Source organism: Gopherus evgoodei, chromosome 7 (assembly GCF_007399415.2).
Source record: "Gopherus evgoodei ecotype Sinaloan lineage chromosome 7, rGopEvg1_v1.p, whole genome shotgun sequence".
Classification (NCBI taxonomy): Eukaryota; Metazoa; Chordata; order Testudines; family Testudinidae; genus Gopherus; species Gopherus evgoodei.
In genome coordinates, this window is record NC_044328.1 from 103,490,983 (window position 1) to 103,505,897 (window position 14,915).

The window sequence follows — 14,915 nt, forward strand, 5'->3', positions numbered from 1 at the left end:
CACAGCACACATACTGACAAAGATCTGCATTTTGTGTCACATGCATTTCCTACCCCTTACCTAGGAAATCCTAGGCTCCTGGGAGGACAGTGGGAGTTATGCCATTAACTTCAATGGATCCCGGACTACACCCAGTATTTTTAAAGTAACTAACTCTGACCATTGAACTAATAAGGGTTATCTTGAGCAGGTGTAAGTTATAATAGCTCTGTTGACTTGGGTGGAGTTATGGCAACTTACACCAGCTGATGATCTGCCCTGTAATAACTAACTGATTAGAGGCTTCCATGCCTCACAGTAAGTAGGTTGTGCCCTTATTTATCCCAAAACATCTATTTATTGTTGGCAATATGTCTTTGGCGGCTGCATTTTGTACCCAGTTCTGCTCTCGGTTACATGGGTGCAGCTCGTGAGAGTACTAGCTAGTACAGCAACTACTAGTTTAGAATTTTTGCATAGCAAATTTCATACCATATACAGTGTGCCTTTCTATAAAACAATTCTGCCTTTTATTACATATCTGGATACATCTCTCATGAGCTGCAGCAACCACTGAATAGAAGGTGCCATTTTTACTGTCACTTTTGTGACCATACCCACTCTTAAAAAGTGTTTTTTCCCAACATGGATATCTTACATGAATGTATGTTCTCTAACAAAGGACTTGGTGTAGCTATGAAAGCAAAAATGTATCTAATACGGTGGCCTGTCCCTTTAAAGTTTGAGCACTCTCCCTCATCCCCATGAAAAGCCTCACTTCTGATTTGGTTTCAGTTTTGCTGTCAAAAGAACAATAAAATCTTCACAGCAGACAGCTGTGTTTCTAGCTCCTTCTCTGCTGGGTCCCAATATAATACCTAATGCTGCCTTTAAAAATGCTAATTTGTCTCCTGTCAGACATTGCAGGAAATCGCTGTATGGGTCACACCTACATCTTCAAGCAACATATTTGAAGCTACATGAATGTCTTGTGTAACTGCTTTTTTCAGATGTTGCAATTTGATTTGAATTTTCTTAGCCACTTCTCGACTTAGCTCCTTTTTTGTGCTTTTTAATATTGTAATTTTTCCTTAAATATGCTTTAAGCCAGGGAACATAGAAAATCTGAATGCTACAAAAGCAGGTGTTTTAATGGGTGATTGTATGGTGATTAAATAGACGCTATTAATTAGACAAATTATATCATTCACTCTAGTTAAAGATCTGAGGCCAAATTCTACCCTCATTTATGCATTTGAATCACAGCCTCACCATGTAATTGGCCCACAGGACCACCAGGAAATCTCCTGGAATATCCACAAAATGGTCATTGTCAGTTGAAAGTTGCCTATCTCTTTAAATTTATTTAGCCTAGAGACAGGATTTTTTTCAAGGCTTTTTCTTTCTTTCTTTCTTTCTTTCTTTCTTTCTTTCTTTCTTTCTTTCTTTCTTTCTTTCTTTCTTTCTTTCGTCAGTTCTTTTGCCTTTTTTCCTCAGAGTTTTGGAATAGACTGTTAGCCCCCTAACTTTAAAGAGCAGGCATGCTGGAGTGCATCCTAATACACAAAACAGTGACACTACTATAAAAGCAGTTAGCCACCAGCCCAGTGGTCTCCAACCTTTTTACGCACAAGATGGTTTTTTTAATTGAAGTGCAACCCAGGATCTGCCTCATCCCTTCCATGAGGGCCCCGCCCCCCTCTCTCCATTCCCCATCCCTCCGTCACTCACTTTCCCTGGGCTGGGGCAGGGAATTTAGGTGCAGGAGGAGTGCGGGCTCTGGGTTGGGGCCGAGGGGTTTGGATTGTGGAAGGGAGTTTGGGTGCAGGAGGGGGCTCCAGGCTGGAGCAGAGTGTTGGGATTTAGGAGGGGGTATGGGGTGCTGGCTCTGGGAGGTGGCTCAGAGCTGGGGCGGGGCTTGGGGTGCAGCAGGAGGTACAGGGTGTTGGCTCTGGGAGGGGTTAGGAGGTTGGGGTGTGGGCTCCCACCAGGTGACACTTACCTTGGGCAGCTCCCAGTTGGTGGTGCAGCAGGGATAAGGCAGGCTCCCTGTTCATTCCAAGCCCATGCCGATCCCAGAAGCAGCCTGCACGCCCCTGGTGGGGCAGAGGTCTCCGTGCACTGCCCCTTCCTGCAAGCACTGCCTGCTACAGTTCCCCGTTCCTAGCCAGTGGGAGCTGAGGAGGTGGTTCCTGCATGCAGGGCAGTGCACGGCGACCCTTGCCCTCCCCCTCTGCAGGGGCCGCAGGCCAGGGGCATGCGGTGCGCTTCCGGGAGCGGTGCGGGGCCAGCACAGGCAGAGAGCCTGCCTTAGCCCCACTGTGCCGCTGGACTTTTAGCACCCAGAGATTGCAATTGACTATCAGTGGCTTCAGGATTGACCAGTTGTTCGCGATCTGCCAGTTGGTGACCACTGCACTAGTCTGAAGACATTTGAGAGCGGACAGAGAGAGATTTCTGTGAGCGAATGAGTGATGCAGCTTGTAGCAGGCTCCCCCTAGTATCTTGTCCTAGTGAGAAGATGAGTCCATTGAGCTGGGAAAGTTGCTGATGCAGCCACAGGTGCAAGAAACTGTTCTTTAAAAAAAAAAAAAAAAAAAAAAAAAGGTAGGGGGGAAGCCAAGTCAGCTGCAAACAGAGTTAAGTGTGATGAAAGGCTGTGTAAGTTATGTGCTTGTGGAATCTATCTCTCATCTCTCACAAGGCTCTTTCTAACAAAGTTTGGCACTAAATTCCATTGACTTTGGTGTGGTGCATATGTATAACTGAAGGAAGATTTTGGTCCATTAGTCTTTATCTGAGAACTAAAAAGGTTTAATGAGCTTTTGATTTAGGCATATTAATGATCTCTGAGCTAAAATAATGGCAGAAGAAGTCTCAGCATAGCAACAGACACTTCAGGTTGCTTTTTATAATATTTAAAAATAACCATTTTGGATCATTTTTAGCTAAATGAACAAAACCTCCCTCCCCCAACCGCTTTGTCCTTTTGTAGTAGAAAATGTAGAGTCCTAATCCATGTTCTGGACAATTACATTTGGAAATATGAGAAACATAAAAATACCATGTAGAAATGAGCTTGGTTATTTTGTTTTGAAAAGTGGTCACCATTCATGTGCAATAACGTTGATTCCAACAAAAAAATTTCCTAGTGTATATTTATGGAGTGAGCATGAGAGCCAAATTGGCATGGTAAAATGTAATGGCTTCTCTCGGTCTATTGATGATGATTCACATGTCAAATATAGAGTAAACAATTGGCAACTGTGAATCATGCGGCTAGAATTACATTGGGGGGTGTCCATATCCTCTAAGAGTTAGTGGGAGAGTGACCCTGAAAAAAATCTAGCTCTGTAGTCCTCACTCAGGCAAAACTCCCTGTGGTAACAACAGGAGATTTGCCTGAATGAGGATTGCAGGATGAAGCCCTGAACTGGAACATCTTGTTCACTAGTGATTTCTGTGATGGGGATTCAGTATGCTAAAAGGAAAAATAACACTTCCAAAAAGGTAGGTTTAATATTGTCTTATGAATCAGCAATGTATAGCAGCAGTATCAGAAACACTGCATCATTCAGTTGAGTTCAGAACCGCTTAGGGCTGGTAATTAGGTGCAAGCTGCATATTTTAAAACATCTTGTGTTCAATATTTGCAGTAAATGAAAATTTGAAATATTGTTAATGCACAAGAAATCAGTTCAATCTCTCAGTAAAGTATTAGAATACAGTGTTACTGTAGCAAGACAGTGCACATCTGAATATTTTCAATCTTCACTTTAGCCAAAGGAATGCTGAGAAGAGGTCTAAAACACTGTTATGAACTTTCCATAATTTTATGTAAAGCTGTTACATGCTGTTTTGTGAATTCTTGATTTTTATCATCCAAATTATATTTACCATCCAAATTATATTTACAGTATTTTGAAATATTTATTTCATGCTACCTACACATGCTCAGCAGTTTAAAAGACCATTCCTGAGTTTTTATTTATGTGAAAAATCTTTACCTATGTAGGAGTCCCAGTGATGTCAGTATGACAACTCAGGTGGGGAAAGGGTTACAGGATTGGGCTCTGTGTTGTTACACTCTGTTTTTGTTTGCGTGTGGAACAATGTGAAAGTGATTTATTGTACACATATATACCAGATTATACCAGTCTCGTAAAACATCTACTCAACCATGCACCTCCGATAAGTAATTTTTTTCTGGCTGATTATTTAATCTTTTTTATTATTAGCATCACAACAAAGGGTGAGATTTTGTGCCTGGGCTGGTAAATTTTTGTGACACCTTTTCAAGGCAACTGAATGCAACATGTTAATACTTACTGTATACTTTTAATAATACAACACACACTGCTGTACTTTACTTTGACATTTTGGTTAATATAGGAGATTCTTTACCCACCTGCTAATATTTATGGCATATGTGCAGCTTGTTTATGTATCTATCCTGGGTTTAGTTTAGTTTTTTGACTTCCAAAAAAATTGATAAAGTCAGGTGTATGTTTCTAGGAGATCTTTTAGGAGTGCATAGAGTTTGTTTAGACTTCTTTCCATATTATTTTTGGATTGGAAGAATCTGGCACACAAGAAAATTGCTTTTGCAGTTAGATTTTGTTATGTCCCATTAGGATGGATTCCACACTTGGCTCTTGAAGGAAAACTGATGCTGGCACATAAAGGTCCATGGCTAATGCGTATGTGAGTACGTGCTATGTACAGATGAAATGCAGGCAACCATAATACATAGACTAAATAGAGGCAATGGTGAATTACAGACGCATAATTTCACCATTGACATAAACCTCAAGAATGAAATTTGTGATGTGCTGTCACCAGGAATCTGGAAGTAGAATTACAGTTCCACAATTCCAAATTGTGTGATTTTTTTTTTCTAAATGTTGTTAAACATGTGGATCTCATCTCCTTTTTCACATCAAACTAGCCCATTCCTTTCCTCCATCTTCATTCCCTTTTCTTTTCCAGATGTCTCTTTCCGTATACTAGTAATCCCTTTTGTTTCCAGTGTTCAAACTATTGCGGGAGAAACTCAAGATCAGAGAAACTGCTGTAACTGAGGCTTCTTAATAGTGTGTTTTTGAAAATCAAGAGTGTGATGTGTCACCAATCAGTGCACTGACATAATTAATGAGCTTGATGTCACTTACAAATTAGGAGGCTTTTTAAGGCATGGCTTGCTTCATTCAGTGGAATCCAGGTAAAGAGATGAGGGAGTCTTGTCTGACCCTCATTGTAAGTATTAATTGAACATTTGAAGGTTTTGTGGTTTTATATTACAGTGTAATAAAGTAAAAGTTTGAAAATACTGTAGTGTTAACTGTCCATCCTTTGGAGTTCTGTGCCTGTCTTATTGGGGCATTGACTTAGTTGTCTAAAACTAATACTGCTTCATTTGAAGACATTCCGTTTTTTGATTCTTGAGTTTCATTGATCAAAATGGCATTAAGATGCATAGGATTTTTTTTCTGAAGTGGTCCCAAAGATATATTATGATAGTGAAATAGCTTTGACTGAGTTTTAAGATAGGTAGTTACTATATATTTGGGAAGTGGATAGCTATTTTTTACAACAGCGTAATAGATTGTGTACACACATTTCGTGGTAGATGAGCACAAAAAGGATTGTTTAATTTGTCTAACTATATCAAGGTCAGGGTGGATATAAATCAATGATATATTTTTAAAAAAATTAAAAAATCTGATTTTTTGATAAAATGCTTTTTGAGGGAAAACCTATCTAAAGAGAGTTTTAATTAAGATATATTATAGCTCATAGATACCTCATCATGGAATAGAGATTATAAATTCTAATTCTATAGTATGAGACAATATATTCGTGTAATGTTTAAGAAAAGTTTTGTAAATTAGTTGCAATAGTGCATGGATTAGAGACCCAGTTTTATACCGGTTAATCTTTCTATTTACCCAGTGGGATTCAGTGCTCAGTCTAGAAGGTACCATCAGAGATATTTAGTTTTGCGGTTCTCAAACTGTGTATTTGTGTCTCCAGAGGTAACATGCTTGTTAACAGCAAAAAAGTTTTAAAATAAATAATATCTAGAGGTGAGAAATAACAGACCTCAACCCTATTGTCCCTCTGCGAATGTGTGTACACAGAGTCAATCCCTTACCTCTCTCTAAAAGTGCAAAGTTTCAAAAAGTTCAATTAACAGAAGATTGTTGGGGGTGGAATAGATCTGGACAAAGAGAAGAAGTCTGGAGATAAATGTGAGAAGTGAGGGACCTATGCTTGTTTTGTTAAAATATTATATGTTTGCTGTGGAAGAAAAAAATCCAGGCTACTTAACGTTGTTGTTTTAGTTAACTAAAACAATTTAAATGTCTGTCTGGTGATATTCTCCTAATACAACATGGCAAGAAAATCCTCTAAATGTTAATGATTAACCTGTTGAATTGGAAATAGTTCACCTCCCAGTGACCTTCATAAATATCTGCTTCAGTTACCTTTGGTAAAGGAAATAACCAAACAATCATTTATTTTCTGATATAGCTGTAAAACTAATCTGAAAAGTTTTGAAAAATAAATCACTGTTTAAAAATGTATAGTGTGTACTTCCTACATCTTTCTCTGAGTTATGAAGAATATGTATTAAGGCTATAACAACAAACAAGAATGCACTTTTATGTAGAAAACCATGATTAAATCGAGTCTTCCTGACGAGTGTTTTAAATCAAATCCACCCTGAACGAGGTATCCTGAAATCACTGTCATCCTATTTTCTCTGCTGCTACAAATCTTCATTGTGTGCTGCATTTGCAAACTATGAACATTATCTTTTATTCTATACATGTGACATTTTACTTGGAATTCTTTCTAGTTTCAAGGAAAAAGTTGAGCCTGAAAGGACACAGTATTTTTAAATAAAGAAATATAAATATTTCCGTCACGTTTTCAGTTTTTAAATGAGGCTTACACCATTTGCTCGCCAAATTGTTGAACACCTGAAATGTTAGCCAGTGTTCTTTCTACATGTAGAATATATGTGATGTACATATTGCAGAGGGAGAAGTAGTTAGATTTGCTATTAGGTTGGATTTGCTATTATGATTTACTGTTTGTATTACAGTACTGCCTATAGTCCCTAACTGAAATTGGGGTCCTATTGTACGAGGTACTTCACAGACACATAAGACATAGTAAAAGGTGGTCACTTTCCAAAGATCTTGCAGTCTAAGGCCCTAGTTCTGCAGCTGATAGCATGTGGACAGACTGCTGTGACACACAGAACCCCACTGAAGCAGTTGCAGAGTTAATAGGGAAGAAGGAACAAGGGGGAGGAGAGGGGGCTGAGACTGACTGCCCCTCAACATCCCTTAGGTGTTTGTGTGATACATCAATTGACTTGAAAGGGTATTTGAAGGTGGCATCACCAATGACCCGTTGCCCTCCAGCTCCGCTCTGCTGAAAACTGGCTCTGCTAATGCTCTGAAATCATAGGGCTTTGCACAGTTATTGTTGTCTGTCTGTGTAGCTGCAGAGTAGGAGTCTACATAGGCAAAACAGTAGAAGGTTAGGAGGAAGTAGTAGTCTCAATTTATAGATGGGGAAGATGAGGCGATGGGAGATTATCTGACTTGTCTGAGGTCAGACACTAGAAGTATATGGCAAAGCTGGGAATAGAGCTGAAATATCCTGAGTCCGAGTCCAGTGTCTTAACACCATTTTTCTTCTCCAAAATGCAGCTTTTATTTTAAACCTCAGTGTTGGTTATGCTAACTTTCCTAACTAAAAATATTTTAAGAATGAATTTTTTCATGTTTGTTCTCAGCTTAGAGGTGTCTTAAATGGCTTCTGTAAACTTATTGCCAAATGTGAATTCTGCAGAACTCAACACACAATGTAACTTGTAAGTATCCTGAAAGTTGATGGAGAAACCATTTGCATTAAACTTGGTTTGTTTTGTAGATCTCATTGCAGAGACTTTAGTCCAGGGGTGGACAAACTACAGCCCGTGGGCTGGATCCAGCCCCTGAGAGCTTTGGCTCCAGCCTGTGGGATTGCCCCCCCCCATGATGCCACGAGCCCGGTGCCGCTCTCAAAAGTAACCCCCGGGTGGGGGGGTCAAAGGGCTCCACCTTCGTTGCCCTTGCCTCCAGGCACCGCCTTCCGTAGCTCCCATTGGCCAGGAATGGGGAACCGCGGCTAACTGGAGCTTCGGGAGAGGTACTTGGTTGGAGGTGCAGCAAGGGCAGCATACCCAGAGCTCTCTGCCTTCCCATCCCCAGGGGCCACAACACTTCCTGGAGCGGCCCTGGCCCCGGTGTGCACCGCTGCCATCCCAGAGCCGCTTCAGATAAGTGGTGCCGGGCCGGAGCTCGAACTCCTCCTGCGCTCCCCCCCCCCAACTCCCTGCCCTAAACGCCCTGCCTGCACCTTTCACCCCTTCTGCACCCCAGCCCCCTCCCACAATCTGCACCCTTGCCCTGAGCCCTCTCCTGCACCCTGGACCCCTCCTGCACCCCAGCCCCCTCCCACAATCTGCACCCTTGCCCTGAGCCCTCTCATATACCCTGCACCCCTCCTCTGCCCCAATCCCTTGCCCTGAGCCCCATCCTGCGCACCGCACCCCCTCCCACATTCTGAACTCCTTGCCTCACACCAACTCCCTGCCCGAGCCCTGCATACAATTTTCCCACCCAGATGTGGCCGTTGGCCCAAAAAGTTTGCCCACCCTTGCTTTTGTCTCACATAGAGACTTAAAAATCAAGCCTAATACATATGTGTTAGCTATGCAGTAACAGCATATCCTGGAGCAGAATGGTGATTTGTCACTTTCCATACAACTGGTGAAATGATACCTGAAATAATATGCAAAAAGAACAGGAGTCCTTGTGGCACCTTAGAGACTAACACATTTATTTGAGCATAAACTTTTGTGGGCTACAGCGCACTTCATTGGATGCAGAGACTGAAGTTTATGCTCAAATAAATGTGTTAGTCTCTAAGGTGCCACAAGGACTCCTGTTCTTTTTGCGAATACAGACTAACAGGGCTGCTACTCTGAAACCTGAAATATGATGTTCATTTCTAGGCACTTTAATACTAGAATGTGTAGGCAAACTGGAGACAAAGAGGAACACAGTAATGAGGGGTCTGGAAGTATTAATTTATATATTTAAAAAAAAAGATTGAGAAGAAATAAAGTATTTTCTAACACACGCGCACACACACGATAAGCAACAACTGGGAATACATGATGAGTATTTACAAATATATGAAGGCTGCAAACACAAAGGAAAGAAAATTAATGATTGGACAAGATGGCATATACCCAGATGCAATAGGAAAAACCTAAGTTAAAATATCAGGGACTAAGAGTGAGAGCTGCTATACTGTGGAATAATCTCCTAAAGGGGGAGAGAGAAGTCCCATTACTTGAGGTACACAAAATTAATTTTGAAAAGCAGTAAAGAAGATTCTGTTGGAGACAACTTTGTTGCTCTAGATGTCCTAATACAAATTATATTTGGAAAAATTCCTGAGATTTAATAAGAAAATGGAAGCTGTATGATCTTGTGTTTCATGTAGGATGATTGGAGTCAAGATCTGGACTGTTACTGTACCACTGATTCACTATGTGGGTGTGATCAAATAACTTAACTTCCTGTCTGTTTCAGTTTTCCTATCTGTAAAACGGGTCACTGTTTCTAGTGTAAGGTGTTTTGAGGTTATTAGAATTAATGTGCTATGTGCAAAGTATTCATATGTATACATTTTAATCCCCTCTCCACAAAAAAATCTGACTTCATTCACTAAAATATTTCAGGGAAGCTAGATTGGAAGGAGCAGCATCAAAAGAATGGGAATGCCGTTTCCCAAAGAGGTTCAAATTGAGGTGGAAATATGTTAATGTTACTCTTCACACATTCCTTTTGTCCAAAGATCTCTAAGCATGATTTGATTTAATCTTCAAAACAGTCCTATGAGATGAAGAGTTATTGTATCCATTGTTATGAGTGCAGAAAGGAGGGTATAGACAAGTTAAATGAATTCAGTCACACAGTAAGTCTGTGGCTGGGAAGAGAACTTACATCTTCTGGTCTTCCTAGTCAAATTTCCCTCTTTTGGCACTTTCTCATTATACTTCCGAAAGGAGAAGAACCACAGAAGGAAAAACGTCTTAAAATAGAGGAACCTGAACTTCTGAAGAAGAATACCAACATTGTGTATGTGTATTATACAGAAGAGCTTTGAATGGAAAACAGCTTTGATACTGTTATAAAAATACTTGAACCAAAGAGTTGTCTTAAATGAATTCACTGACAACTTCAAAACCTCATGTCCCCTCTGCCCAAATGTGATATCCTGCAATATGTTAATATTATGTAGAAAGTTAGACTGGGGAGAGGATTCTAAAGAAAGCCAAAGACGACCAAAATTTGTCTGCTTGTTAAGGTTTTTCTCAGGGCAGGATTATAGCTGCAATGTGCTAATTAAAGGAATAAAAAGATGGGGATTACAGAAGATATAACAGTAAAATATCCAGGAGCAGTCACATATGGACATTAGATTTCTGTAAATTGTACTGTTTGGTTTGGCACATCTCTTCTTGTCATCCTGCAGTAATAAGAGGCTTTCCTGAGGGCAACACTTGAGCATGCCACATGCTGTCCCTGTGGTTTTCCTTTTACAGGAAGTGATCTTACCCATTGGATCACCTGAGCCGGACAGGAAGGAGAAAGTAGCCTATCCCTGGGCTCCTTCGTGGGATGTTAATGGAGCTCTAAAATGATAGAGCATAGGTGACATCTTTAGTCGCTAATTATGTAATAAACAGTTTATTTCTGAAAGGTGACTAATTTCAAATGTATACAGGGTGTGTAGACTCAGTCTTTTTTTGGCAGAAGATTATAACTGGTGAGATCATCAGCCCAGATATCAGAAGAATTGAACGATTCCAAAATTGATAACTAGTGAACACATACTTAATGGAATACTTTAGTATGCTGTAGAAAAGTTACCTTACTACAGCAATTTTAAATATTGAGGACCAGAATCTGAAAACAGAACCCTGACCTTCTGCACTGTCCTTAATTTTTTTGCACCTGTATTCTTTTTTGGTACTAATTCAGTAACAAACTATAAGCATGTTGGCATGTTATAGTGGCATGTACTCTTCAATATCATATAGGTGGATGCAAGCACCAGCTGTCAGTTGAAACAGTCCAGTGAAAGTGGGTTTATTCAATTATCCGAACATGGGTAACGTCAGGTATGAACAGCGCTTTTGTTGTAACACTACCACTACTAACACTATCACTAGAAGCTCCTTTCTACAAGAAAAATGTAAATATGATGCAGTGTGATTAGGATACCTTCATGTTTATCCCATAAGGATTTTTAAATGCAGTATTGACAGCGAGCTGCAGTGCTGGCAGGAATCGAATTAGCATTCTTTAATGTACATTGTTATTGCAAAGTGATTTAATTGGCTGCTATAAATGATCTCTCGTAAATATATAATTTTACGTTTCTGACTTGCAAGGAACTAATGGTGAGATTGGCAGCATCTTCGGACTTGGGCTCTTCAAATCTTCAGTTGTAACAGCAAAATATGAGCCAAGTGCTGATTGCTGATTTAGAATAATTTAAAATGCTTTAAAAAAAACAAAACCAACCCCCAAAACAAACCCCTATAAATGTTCCAGATTGAATTGAGGCTCCTCAGTGCAGGCCTGTGGACAGTATTCCACAAATGTTACATGGCAACTTTAGTACCTTTTAAGTTGGTGGTTTTCAACCTTTTTTCATTTACGGACCTCTAAAAAAATTTTTGAATGGCGGTGTTGGATGCCTTTGGAAATATTAGGTAGTCTGCAGACCCACAGATTTCCATTGTATGCAAAGGGGGAGTAAGAGACTGTGATGCATCCTATTTTTCGCCTGCTTGGACTACCTGGGTAGCAATGCAAGGAGAGACACAGTCTCCGAACAACTGCTGCATACCTTTTTCTGTGCATATGTATGCAGGCTCCAGTCCCCCAACATGCCAGTACTCCTGTTCTTTTTATGGCTACACGCTAACATGGCTGCTACTCTGAAATCTGCAAGGTCTGTTCCCAGTGTCACATACCTAAGATGTATGCTACACCAGGAACAGACCTTGCAGATTTCAGAGCAGTAGCCATAAAAAGAACAGGAGTACTTGTGGCACCTTAGAGACTAACAAATTTATTTGGGCATAAGCTTTCGTGGGCTACACCTCACTTCATTGAATGCATGCAGTGGAAAATACAGTAGGAAAGTGTGTGTGTGTGTGTGTGTGTGTGTGTGTGTGTATATACACACACACACACACACACACACACACACACACAGAACATGAAACAATGAGTGTTACCATACACATTCTAACGAGAGTGATCTGTTAAGACCTTAAGTTGAGACAAACAGTTGAATGTGCCAATGGAAATTATCTTCAATATGGAATAAAATCTGAAATTTAAAAATAGTACTGAATCAAAAAATCCCACCATAGTACGCTTCGTATATAATAAAAAATATACACTGTTTTAGAATCAGCAATTCCAACACAAACATTAAAGGATTAACTCATTTAAATGTTCGAATAGTCTTATAATAGAGAATACAATGATAGCATAAATAGATTTTCAGTTTGGGGTGGAAAATGTATTTAGAGCAAGCTACACATGAAAGATTTGTGAATTGTTTTTTCATTTTGCTGTTTTTTTTTTTTTTTAAAAAAAGGATGCTCCTCTTTGGAAGCCTTGAAGATATCTTGTATCTTTCAGTATTGGCTATTATGCATTCAGGCACCTCAGGAACAAAGAAATGACAGAGTAATAGATGGCCTGGGTTTAAGTAAGTAGGTGATGGTACAGATGAGGCCTGATAAGCTTAACACTTCATCTCTGTGCTGCCACTGTGGGTTGCAAGGAGATTAGAACTGTCTTACTGTGAGGAGGGCAAACTCCACAAATTCACTCATACATGGCAGTTCTGTAATGAGGTGATACTTCATTCCTTAAACTACTGAACTAGAACTGCACAAACAGATGTATGCCTCTGGCAGTCCTGTGTGTGCTGCACATACTCTGCAGTGCCTCCAAATGCAAACAGAATATCTGGTTGCCACAATTACATTTTATTGAGGTACACGGTTCTCGCAGATCTGCCTTAATAAGAAACAGATTATATTTTGTGGAATGAAAGCAAGCTTCCAAATGAAGCCCAGGATGTTTACATTGCAAGTGGGAATTTGGAAGAACTTACAGATACTAATTTTCCTTCGGGTTAAAATGACCAGTCTAGTATTGGCACTGATTGTGTCTCGCCATTGTCTTGTGCACTGTTTACAGTCACACTGACTGATTGACAAAAGCCCCACATAATAAAGATTTGACTCCAGATTTCAAATCTTTAATGCAGCCTCTGGAGAAGCACTGAAGCTCAAGCTCAGTCTCCAAGTCGTTAAATTTGTTGAGCTTGATGGCGTTAGGGTTGGCAACATTAAAGCACATATTTGTCAGAAGTAACAGCAGAGGCCCTCATTCACAGAGTACTTAACTTACATGCTTGGTTATGTAAGTTCCTATGTTGTTTACCACAGTGGGGCTACTCACAAGCTTAAGTGTCTTCCTGATTTGAGGCCTGGAGTTCAGTTCAGCTAAAACTGCTTTGTGTTCAGCAGAGAGGAGTTAAGGATAGATTGATCGGCAGTAAACAGTGCCTTGGTGTGGGTTTTTTGTTCTATGTTCAGAGCTGATTAGCAAAATGGAGGTAGATATCTCAAAAGTGTCTTCATATAAATGTTTCTGAACAAAGAAAAATAGTCACTTGTTTGCTATACATTATATGGGGAAAATGCACATATTAAAATATAATTTATAGAGCTACTCACTGAATATCATTATTGCAATGATATACTATTAATTGTAGCAACTTCAATTCTTAAGCTTGCTGTTTGCAGAAATTAATCTTGAAGAGTTCAAAAACAGTGAATATTAACAGATTCTGTTCTTAAAAAGTAATGGCTTTCTCTCTTGGAACCAGAAAATCATCTGGCATGTAGATAACCTGTCATTTTGCCTAGTTGCTTGTACATACAGGTTCCAGCCCTGCAAGGTACTGAGCACCTTCTAGGAGATCTCAGGGCCATCAACTCATTAATTTCAGAAGGAAACGGGGGTGCCTTAATCCAATCCACTATAATTAAGCCTAAATCTTTCTACTCAGTATTATAAAATGTTTCATTAACTGCTGTATATTTAAAAAATCAACACAGGAATATCATTTTTATTATGCAACATCGAAATATATACAGCAAATGTATGATAATATTTATCTATGTCTCCCTATACTCAGTTTTAAAACAGGGATAGTTGTGTTGCAAAAGTGTGCTGCAGAAATTTTACTAACTGGGTGAAGATGAAACAGAGTATTTTCTAAAAGCAAGAAAAATTCCAAATGGTTATAATTCAAATATTGCTGAGAATCTTTTGTTTCCATTTAGGTAGCTCATGGCACACATTTCTGCTCTGAGTACATGTGGTGTTTTGTGTATGTGTGTGTGCAATCTTGATGATATTTTTTTTAAAGTGCCATAAACAAACCAAGAAGTGTACTATAACTACTTATCCAAATATATTCTCTTTCTAATTAAAGATCTTTTAGGTGATTAAACCATTCTTTCTCTAGATTCTTCTGGTATAAGGAGAAAAAAAGGAAATTAATTACTGTTAGCCTGAAAGAGAGCAAACTGCTCTCTTTAGGACTTTATAGTATTGATTTGACTATTATTAGTGGGTTCTCTTCTCTCTTTATGCAGACTGATTCATCTTTAATTCATAGTTACATTATCATTAGTAGTGGTTTATTGACTAAGCAAAACAAAGCTGTTTTGGGTACTTTACAGTGCTAAGGCTCCATAA

General features: G+C 39.5%; 1 protein-coding gene and 1 long non-coding RNA gene across 9 annotated transcripts in view; one reads left to right on the forward strand and one right to left on the reverse strand.

The window, feature by feature from the left end:
- CACNA2D3 (calcium voltage-gated channel auxiliary subunit alpha2delta 3) overlaps positions 1 to 14,915 on the forward strand; it is an 828,400-nt gene that overhangs the window by 241,423 nt on the left and 572,062 nt on the right. The gene's annotated exons all lie outside the window — the stretch shown is intronic.
- Positions 8,844 to 12,347, reverse strand: LOC115654705. Of its 2 annotated transcripts, none has more exons than XR_004001244.1 (3): positions 12,335 to 12,347; positions 8,978 to 8,982; positions 8,844 to 8,932 (listed from the first exon to the last, which is right to left on the reverse strand). It is a non-coding gene; the product is annotated as an uncharacterized LOC115654705 (long non-coding RNA). The 2 variants fall into 2 exon arrangements; XR_004001245.1 differs by having other exon boundaries at positions 12,331 to 12,344.